Consider the following 9595-nt stretch of genomic DNA (forward strand, 5'->3'; position numbering starts at 1 on the left):
GAAATTTCGTTCTTGAAACCCTTCCTCAGTAGTCCTTACATTGCTTGAATCTAGATTCCTGCCAACCTGGAAGCCAAGAAAACTTTAGCTTTTCTGCTGTTACCTCCCTTTTGCTATGACAGTTGAGGCCAAGATCTAGTTTAAAATGAAGATATGTGTGAACAGAGGTGTGAGTCAGGGACTTCTCTCTCTTTCTCTCTCTTTTTCATGCCAGACGGGTAATGTACCAATGTTGTAACAAGGTTTGTGGTGGTACGTTTCACACATGTGTGTGAACACAATCATCATGCTCATGAACTACAAAAGGAGTTTTTAGTTTTATTTTTCAGTAGAGATGACTGGGCGTCGGTCATCAGAAGACCTAGCTTTATTTTTTTACGTTTTTTTTTTTTTTTTTTTTTTTTGGAGATGGAGTTTTGCTCTTGTTACCCAGGCTGGAGTGCAATGGCATGATCTCAGCCCACCGCAACCTCTGCCTCCTGGGTTCAGGCAATTCTCCTGCCTCAGCCTCCTGAGTAGCTAGGATTATAGGCATGGGTCACCATGCCCAGCTAATTTTTTGTATTTTTAGTAGAGACGAGGTTTCACCATGTTGACCAGGATGGTCTCGATCTCTTGATCTTGTGATCCACCTGCCTCAGCCTCCCAAAGTGCTGGGATTACAGGTGTGAGCCACTGAGCCCAGCCCTATTTTTTTATGTTTTGAGACAAAGTCTCGTTCTGTTACATGGGCTAGAGTGCAATATCATGATCTCGGCTCACTGCAACCTCCACCTCCCAGGTTCAAGCCACTCTCCTGCCTCAGCCTCCTGAGCAGCTGGGATCACAGACGGGTGCCACCATGACTGGGTAATTTTTATATTTATATATTTTTTAGTAGGGATGGGGTTTCACCATGTTGTCCAGGTTGGTTTTGAACTTCTGATCTCAAGTGATCTGCCTACCTTGGCCTCCCAAAGTGTTGAGATTACAGACGAGAGCCACTGCACCTGGCCAGAAGGCTATCATTATAATGTGCCCTTATCACCTTCCCCTCTTGAGAAAATCTCATCATGGACTCTGTCTGGTTAAGTGAGCTACAGTCATTTGACCCCAGAGGAGAGCTGAAAACATGTTTTTCCTCAAGGCTCTGGTAGTTATCGGGAGTTAACAGTTTCCTCAGTTGTCTGGTGTTTGGTTCTCATACCCAGAGTTGTACCCAAGGATTCTTCGGAACCGTTACTTTGAGCCCTATTTTTATTGATTTCCATGCAGAACTATACAGCCTGATTATTTACAAGTTATTCAATTTGACAGTTTTGAAATATTTCCTAAATAATTGTCTGTCTGTGAATTTAGGTTGATATTACACAACTTTCAACATACTTTTTAAATCTACTGCGTGATATCCATTAGCTCTGTTTTGCCTTTTAAACTTGCCCAGGGTCACAGATTTAGTAAGTGGCAAGGCTGAGATTAAAAGCTTTGAAGGGGCTGAGCGGGTTGGCTCACACCTGTAATCCCAGCACTTTGGAAGGCTGAGGCGGGCAGATCACTTGAGGTCATGAGTTTGAGACCAGCCTGGCCAACATGGTGAAGCCCCATCTCTACTAAAAAATATAAATAGAAAAATTAGCCGGGCATGGTGATGGATGCCTGTAGTTGCAGCTACTCAGGAGGCCGAGGCTGCAGAATTGCTTGAACCTGGGAGGCAGAGGTTGCAGTGAGCCAAGATCACGCCACTGCACTCCAGCCTGGATAACAGAGCGAGACTCCATCTGAATAATTAAAAAAAAAGTCTTTTAGGGTTTGGACTTGAATTGTGATTCGGTTGCTGAGAAGCTGGGTACATTTCTTAGCCTCTGTAAAAAAAAAAAAAAAAAAAAAAAAAATCTGATTTTTGAATACCTGCCATCTTTCAGGAACTAGTCTAAGAAATTTTCTTATCTGTAAATTGGGAAAAGAATCTTAAAGACGATGTGTGGCATGCATGTAACATCCTTAGGGCAGAAGCCGAAATATTATAGGCATCCAATAATGTTAGTCCTTGTGATTGTCATTTGTCATCTTGTCTGCCAAGAAATATGACTTGCCACGGCACTACCCTTGCCATTTCCATTTAAAATGGTACTCTTCTGAAGAAAATTTGTAAACATGTCAGTAATGCTCTTTTCTTAAATAAGTTTAAAATAAACAAATAAATGTCATCGAAATTTATTTAAAACTTTTAATTTTAGAATAATTTTAGATTTACAGAAAAGTTACAGGATAGTACAGCCAGTTCCCCTGTGTCCTTTAACCACATCTCACATGACGATGGTACATTTGTCACATCCCAGAAGCCAACATTGGTACATTACTATTAACTAAACCCCAGACTTTATTCAGATTTCACTAATGTCCTTTTTCTGTTCCAGGATTCAATCCGCGTTGAATTTGGCGTATGCTCCATTCTGCATTTGGCAGTCACTGTTCTGTTAGCTTTCTAGCCACCTCTGCTCATCGACAGGCCCCAGGAACCACTAGCTATGCTTTCATTTTGGCATTTGCAGCCTGCTGTCCTTCACTTTTTTTTTTTTTTTTGAGACAGAGTTGCCCAGGTTGGAGTGCAGTGGCTTGATCATGGCTACCAGCAACCTCTGCCTCCCAGGTTCAAGCAAGTCTCCTGCCTCAGCCTGTGGAGTAGCTGGGATTACAGGTGCCCACAACCATGCCTTGCTAATTTTTGTATTTTTAGTAGAGATGCAATTTCACCATGTTGTCCAGGCTGGTCTTGAACTCCTGACCTCAGGTGATCTGCCCACCTCAGCTTCCCAAAGTGCTGGGATTACAGGTGTGAGCCACCATGCCCTGCCTGCCCTTCACTTTTTCTGGCCAATCGTTTTCTTGCCCTCTGATGGATAGAGGGTAAGAAAATAGAATTGATCCCTAACAGCGGTACTTCCTAGCAGTGAAACCTAACTTAAATCCTTTAGAAATCCTCAGTTTTCTCATTTATAAAATGGGAGAAACAATAGTTTCTACATGGCTTGGTACACAATGACTCCATATTAAAACATGTTATTCTTGTTATGTCATTATGCTTTCTTCTTCAGATCATAAACCAGCCTGGCTATTTATTTCTTCCCTGCTTTTTCTTTTTTTTGAGTTGGAGTCTCACCTGTCTCCCAGGCTGGAGTGCAATGGCATGATCTTGGCTCACTGCAACCTCCGCCTCTTGGGTTCAAGCGATTCTCCTGTCTCAACATCCCGAGTAGCTGGGATTACAGGCACCCGCCACCACGCCTGGTTAATTTTTGTATTTTTAGTAGAGACGGGGTTTCACCATTTTGGCCAGGCTGGTCTCAAACTCCTGACCTTGTGATCTGCCCTCCTCAGCCTCCCAAAGTGCTGGGATTACAGGTGTGAGCCACTGTGCCTGACCTTTTTGTTTTTTTTTCCTGAGGTGTTTTGCTCTTATTGCTCAGGCTGAATGGAGTGCAATGATGTGATCTCAGCTCACTGCAACCTCTGCCTTCTGGGTTCAAGCGATTCTCCTGACTCAGTCTCCTGAGTAGGTGGGCTTACAGGTGCCCACCACCATGCCCAGCTAATTTTTGTAGTTTTAGTAGAGTCAGCGTTTCACCATGTTGGCCAGGCTGGAGTGCAGTGGTGCAATCTTGGCTCACTGCAGCCTCGACCTCCTGGGCTGAAGTGATCCTCCTATCTCAGCTTCCTGAGTAGCTGAGACTACAGGTGCACACCATGCCGCCTAGCTAATTTTTTTGTATTTTTTTGTAGGGAAGAGGTTTTGTCATATTGCCCAGGCTGGTCTCAAACTCCTGGACTCAAGTGATCCTCCTTCTTCAGCCTCCCAAAGTGGTAAGATTACCAGCCTGAGCCACTGCACCTGGCTAGTGTCCCTACTTTTTGAATCCTCTCATTATCTCAAATGTTACTCAGTTTGCTAGATGGGATTTGCTGACTCAGACTGCTGCTTAATTACTGCAGCAGTTTAAATGCTCCTTTCAAAAACACTTTACTAGTTTCCTTCTTTTATAGAAAATTTTGGAAAGTACATGGTACAAAGGGAGAATCTGAAAGGCCAAATTCTAAAGTTTGCTTCTCAATCCTCCCCCATCCTTTATTTTGGTGTTTCTTATTCCTGGAGCTGCCTCCATACTGCCTGCAAAGAGGGGAAGGCCCATGCATCTGCCACCAGCCGGAGAGGGCAGAGCTGACGGCTGTGATCTGGAACATGTGATTTTGAGGATTCAAATCATTTTCAGTGGGCTGTGCTTGGGTCATGTGACCTAATCAGGAAATTTCATGCAATCTGACATTTCCCCTCAGAGTTGCTTAGGAACCTAAGGAATGCTCTGGCTTTGATTGGCAGGATGGTAATAAATTAGTTGGTCCCCAGCCTAGCCATCTGGCTTAAGTAAATTAAGAGTATAACCCATATGGGATTCGTCTAAAATAGCAATTCTCATTTTTTTCCCTCCTCTCATTTTTTCTCTCTCTTCATCTGGGTCTTTAAGTGGATTTTAACTTTGCACAGAATTACCAAGCTGACTTTACCCTCTGCTTTTTTGTATCTCTCACTCCTCTCTCCATTCAGGCAGCAAAACTCTGTCTCCTGTAACCCACTAATGAGGCCCTCTTTAATGGTTGATAATCTTAAACATCTTGAGAATTGCCTGCTTTGAGGTGAGCGTGTTTGACTCGGTGCAGCCTCCACCCTCTTCATCCAGCTTCCTTTAGTCTCTCTCCATCTCAGGCCCAATCAGCTCTGGGATTAGAGTTTCACACGTTCTCTTTTTATTTTTTTTTGAGATGGAGTCTCCCTCTGTTGCCCAGGCTGGAGTGCAGGGGTGTGATCTTGGCTCATTGCAACCTCTGCCTCCCAGGTTCAAGTGATTCTCTTGCCTCAGCCTTCTAAGTAGCTGGGATTTCAGACACGCACCTGGCTAATTTTTGTATTTTTAGTAGAGACGGGGTTTCACCATGTTGGCCAGTCTGGTCTCTACCTCCTGGCCTCCAGTGAGCTGTCTGCCTTGGCCTTCCAAAGTGCTGGGATTACAGGTGTGAGTTACCACACCTTAACCTAAATAAATTATTTTTTTTATCGTGCCATTCTTCTGCTCACAAATCTGCCCTGCTTATGGGATGAGCCAAATGTTTCTACCTCAAATTCCTCCATCAAGTTCTGACCTGCCTTTAACTCTCACCTCCTTCCTATAGCTTGACCCTCACTGGAGACAATCTGAGCTCTTCCTTTCCTCTGGAAACCTAACTTGTCCTGCCCCACTTATTTTAGTGTTTAAAGATTACACTCTGAAGCCAGGCACAGTGGCTCACACCTGTAATCCCAGCACTTTGGGAGGCTAAGGTGGGCAGATCGCTTGAGCCCAGGAGTTCAAGATCAGCGTGGGCAACATAGTGAGACTTTATGTCTACTAAAAATAAAAAATTAGCTGGGTGTAATGATGCATCCCTGTGGTCTCAGCTGTTTGGGAGGCTGAGGTGGGAGGATCACTTGAGCTTGAAAGGTTGAAGTTGCACTGAACCGAGATTGTGCCACTGCAGTCTAGCCTGAGCAACAGAGCAAGACTCTGTGTCCAAAAAAAAAAAAAAAAAAAAAAAAAAAGATTACACTATGATCTCTATCTTTGTTTAGCTGTTTGGTGTTTCTAAGTGTAAGCTGCTGGAAAGCAGTCGTACTTTCATGCTTAGCACATTCCTGGGCACCTGTAGGTGTTCACTACATACTCAGTGAATGAATGAACGACTCTGCATGGTAATGCTTCCAGTGGGTGAGACAAACAGTTAACAAGACAAATAAGTAAAATGTATAGTAGATGAGGTGCTGATAACTGCTATGAAAAGAATTAAGCATAGGAGGAAAGGATGTTGCAAATGCAAAGGGAAAAAAGGATGGTCAGGAAAGGCTTCCAGGGAAGTCACATTTGAGTAAAGATGTCATAGTGGTGAGTCTGAATTCTGAAAGGCAGTTTTAGTTATTAAAAAACAAACAAAAGGCCGGGCGCGGTGGCTCACGCCTGTAATCCTAGCACTTTGGGAGGCCGAGGCGGGCGGATCACGAGGTCAGGAGATCAAGACCATCCTGGCAACAGAGCAAGACTTCATCTTAAAACAAAACAAAACAGCCAGGCGCAGTGGCTCACGCCTGTAATCCCAGCACTTTGGGAGGCTGAGATGGGTGGATCACCTGAGGTCAGGAGTTTGAGACCAGCCTGACCAATATGGTGAAACCCCATCTTTAAAAAACAAAACAAAACAAAACAAACAAACAACAAACCAGACTTTGCAGTGCATAGCCCTGTACCATGCACATATTGGATGAATGTACTTGCAGTGGCATATGTCATGTTGTTACCAAAGACACACAGAATAATTCAAATGATGTTATTTTTGGTACAAGTTATGTTTCAAGGAAGAACAAAACCACCCATTTAAATTCCATCTCACACTGCAGACAATACGAAAAAAAAAACTAATAACAAAAGAAATAGCTTGTGACACAGAATTTCTTTGGAATGGATGTGGCTAGAGAAAGTAGAAAGATAGGCCGGGCCAGTGGCTCATGCCTGTAATCCCAGCACTTTGGGAGGCTGAGGTGGGGGGGATCAGAAGGTCAGGCGATCGAGACCATCCCGGCTAACATGGTGAAACCTTATCTCTGAAAAAAACAAAAACAAAAACAAAAACAAATAAGAAAGACATTAAAGACATGCTGAAGTGAGAATTAAATGGAATGCAAGGCTGGGCACAGAGGCTTAGGCCTGTAATCCTAACACTCTGGGAGGCTGAGGCGGGTGGATCACTTGAGGTCAGGAGTTCAAAACCAGCCTGGTCAACATGATGAAACCTCATTTCTACTAAAAATATGAAAACTAATTAGGCGTCGTAGTGGGTGCCTGTAATTCCAGCTATTGGGAGGCTGAGGCAGGAGAATTGCTTGAACCTGGGAGGTGGAGGTTGCAGTGAGCAGAGGTCACGCCGTTGTACTCCAGCCTGGGCAACAGAGCAAGCCTCCATCTCACAAAGAAAAATACATTAATTTAAAAATAAATAAATAAATAAATGGACTGTAACATCAAAAGTTAGATCTCTCCTTTGAGCCTTTGTGGAGGACCAGGGCAGCTAAGCTGGAACTTAATCCAGCTCAGGTCATTCCAGGGATGACCTCAAGATGCTGGAGAAGGGCCAGGAGTGGTGGCTCATGCCTGTAATCCCAGCACTTTGGGAGACTGAAGTGGGCAGATCACCTGAGGTCAGTTGGAGACCAGACTGACTAACATGGAGAAACTCTGTCTCTACTAAAAATAAAAAAATTAGCCAGGCGTGGTGGTGGTGCATCTCTATAATCCCAGCTACTCAAGAGGCTGAGACAGGAGAATCACTTGAACCCTGGAGGTGGAGGTTGTGGTGAACCAAGAGTCGATTCTGTCTCAAAAAAAAAAAAAAAAAAAAAAAAAAGAAAAAGAAAAAAAGAAAGAAAGGATGCTGGAGAAGGAGGGTTATCCTTGGTCTGTGGGGATAGTGGGGCTACAGAAGGAGGGTTATCCCTGGTCTGTGGGGATAATAGGGTACAGTTTATCCAAGAGGAGTACCCCGCAGATGGAGAGTCTGTGCCTATGGGCTGCCAGGGAGCTTGGAAAGTTGTGCTTGAGTTTTCAAGAGAAGTGTCACTTCAATTTGGAAAGTTCGTGAACACTAAATGACAGCAGGAAACTTCAGTGGTTTGTTCTTCTTCACCTATTAATTTCATGGCTAAGAATTTAGCCTAAGGGAATCTTCAGAGTTACAAACGTAGGATTATGTACTGGGTGTTCGTTTAGGTCAGCATTATTTTATACAATAGCACTTATACTTTCATAAAAAAATGCTTTAAAAATCCACATAACATAGAAAAATCCACATAATGTATTGAGTACGATTTTTACAAATGAAATTTCCTACTGTACATAAATATGACTGGGTAAAAATAAAATTTTATTTATTCATTCATTTATTCTTTGAACTCTATTGAGCACACAGATGTTTCAGATACTGCAGAGGGTGCTGAGTATATGAATTTATATGTGTGTGTGTGTTAATAGAAAAAAGACTTGGAAATACTCTAGAATATTAACAATAGTTCTTGATACATGATTGATTTACTGTCATTAAACTTTACTCTCTTTCTCTTTTTTTTTTTGAGATGAAGTCTCGCTCTGTCACCCAGGCTGGAGTTCAGTGGTGTGATCTCGGTTCACTGCAACCATGATCCCAACTCACTGCAACCTCTGACCTCTGGATTCAAGTGATTCTCCTGCCTCAGCCTCCTGAGTAACTGGGATTATAGGTGCATGCCACCGTAACTAGCTAATTTTTATATTTTTAGTAGAGTCCGGGTTTTGCCATGTTGGCCAGGCTGGCCTTGAACTCCTGACCTCAGGTGATCCACCTGCGTTGGCCTCCCAAAGTGCTGGGAAAAAACGAATTGAAAAAACGAATGTTATTGATAAGGGCACAATTAAATATGGGGATTCCCAAGGAAAGTAAATTCATTAAAGCACTCTTCCCTGGCTGGGCATGGTGGATCATGCCTGTAATCCTAGCATTTTGGGAGGCCAAAGGAATGAGTTCGGGAGTTCAAAACCAGCCTGGCCAACATGATGAAATCCCGTCTCTATTAAAAATATGAAAAATTACAGGGGCCTGGTGGTGCACACCTGTAATCCCAGCTACTTGGGAGGCTGAGGCAGGAGAATCACTTGAACCCAGGGGGCAGACATTACAGTGAGCCAAGATGGCACCAGTGCACTCCAGCCTGGGCAACAAAGTGACATTCTGTCCTGGAAAAAATAAAGTACAAAACTGAGGTGTCTGCAGGGGTTGGCTCCTTCTAAGGGCTGTGAGGGAGAATCTCTTCCTTGCTTCCATCCTGGCTTTGTAGGTGACATCCTCCCTCCCTGCGTCCTCGCATCACCTTCCATTTGTGTCTACCTCTTTGAGACAGGGTCTCACTCTGTCACACAGGCTGAAGTGCAATGGCTCGATCTTGCCTCACTGCAACCTCTGCCTCCCAGGCTCAAGCTATCCTCCCACCTCAGCCTCCCGAGTAGCTGGGATTATAGGCATGTGGCAGCACGCCCGGCTAACTTTTGTGTATTTAGTAGAGATAGCATTTCACCATGTTGGCCAGGCTGGTCTTAAACTCCTGACCTCAAGTGATTCTCCCACCTTGGCCTCCCAAAGTGCTGGGATTATAGGCGTGATCCACCACACCCAGCCGGGACCCATTTTAACATGATCACTTGCCAGGACCTATTTCCAAATAAGGTCATAGTTGCAGGATTTCAGTGTCTTTTGGGGAGAAACTATTCAACTCATAAATGACAGAAAGGAGAGAGAGAGAGAGAGAGAGAGAGAGAGAGAGAGAGAGCTGACAGTAGAGGGTTGCGGGGTAGCCTGGAGAATTTCTAGAATAACTGGAGCATAGCATAGCATAGCATAGCATAGCGTAGCACAGCATAGCATCCTCAGCAGTGTTGAAGGAGGTCAGGGGAGGTGTCTCAGAGGACCTTTATAGGGCCTCTGCATCCTCAGCCAGTGTTGAAGGAGGGTA

At 44.0% G+C, this 9595-nt stretch overlaps 1 non-coding gene across 1 annotated transcript; it reads right to left on the reverse strand.

The window, feature by feature from the left end:
* Positions 1–208: 208 nt before the first annotated feature.
* LOC120365211 (small nucleolar RNA U13) lies at positions 209–309 on the reverse strand. Its single transcript, XR_005580218.1, has one exon. It is a non-coding gene; the product is annotated as a small nucleolar RNA U13 (small nucleolar RNA).
* Between the last annotated feature and the right edge of the window lie 9286 nt (positions 310–9595).

The sequence above is a fragment of the Saimiri boliviensis genome, chromosome 7 (genome assembly GCF_048565385.1).
Source record: "Saimiri boliviensis isolate mSaiBol1 chromosome 7, mSaiBol1.pri, whole genome shotgun sequence".
Classification (NCBI taxonomy): Eukaryota; Metazoa; Chordata; class Mammalia; order Primates; family Cebidae; genus Saimiri; species Saimiri boliviensis.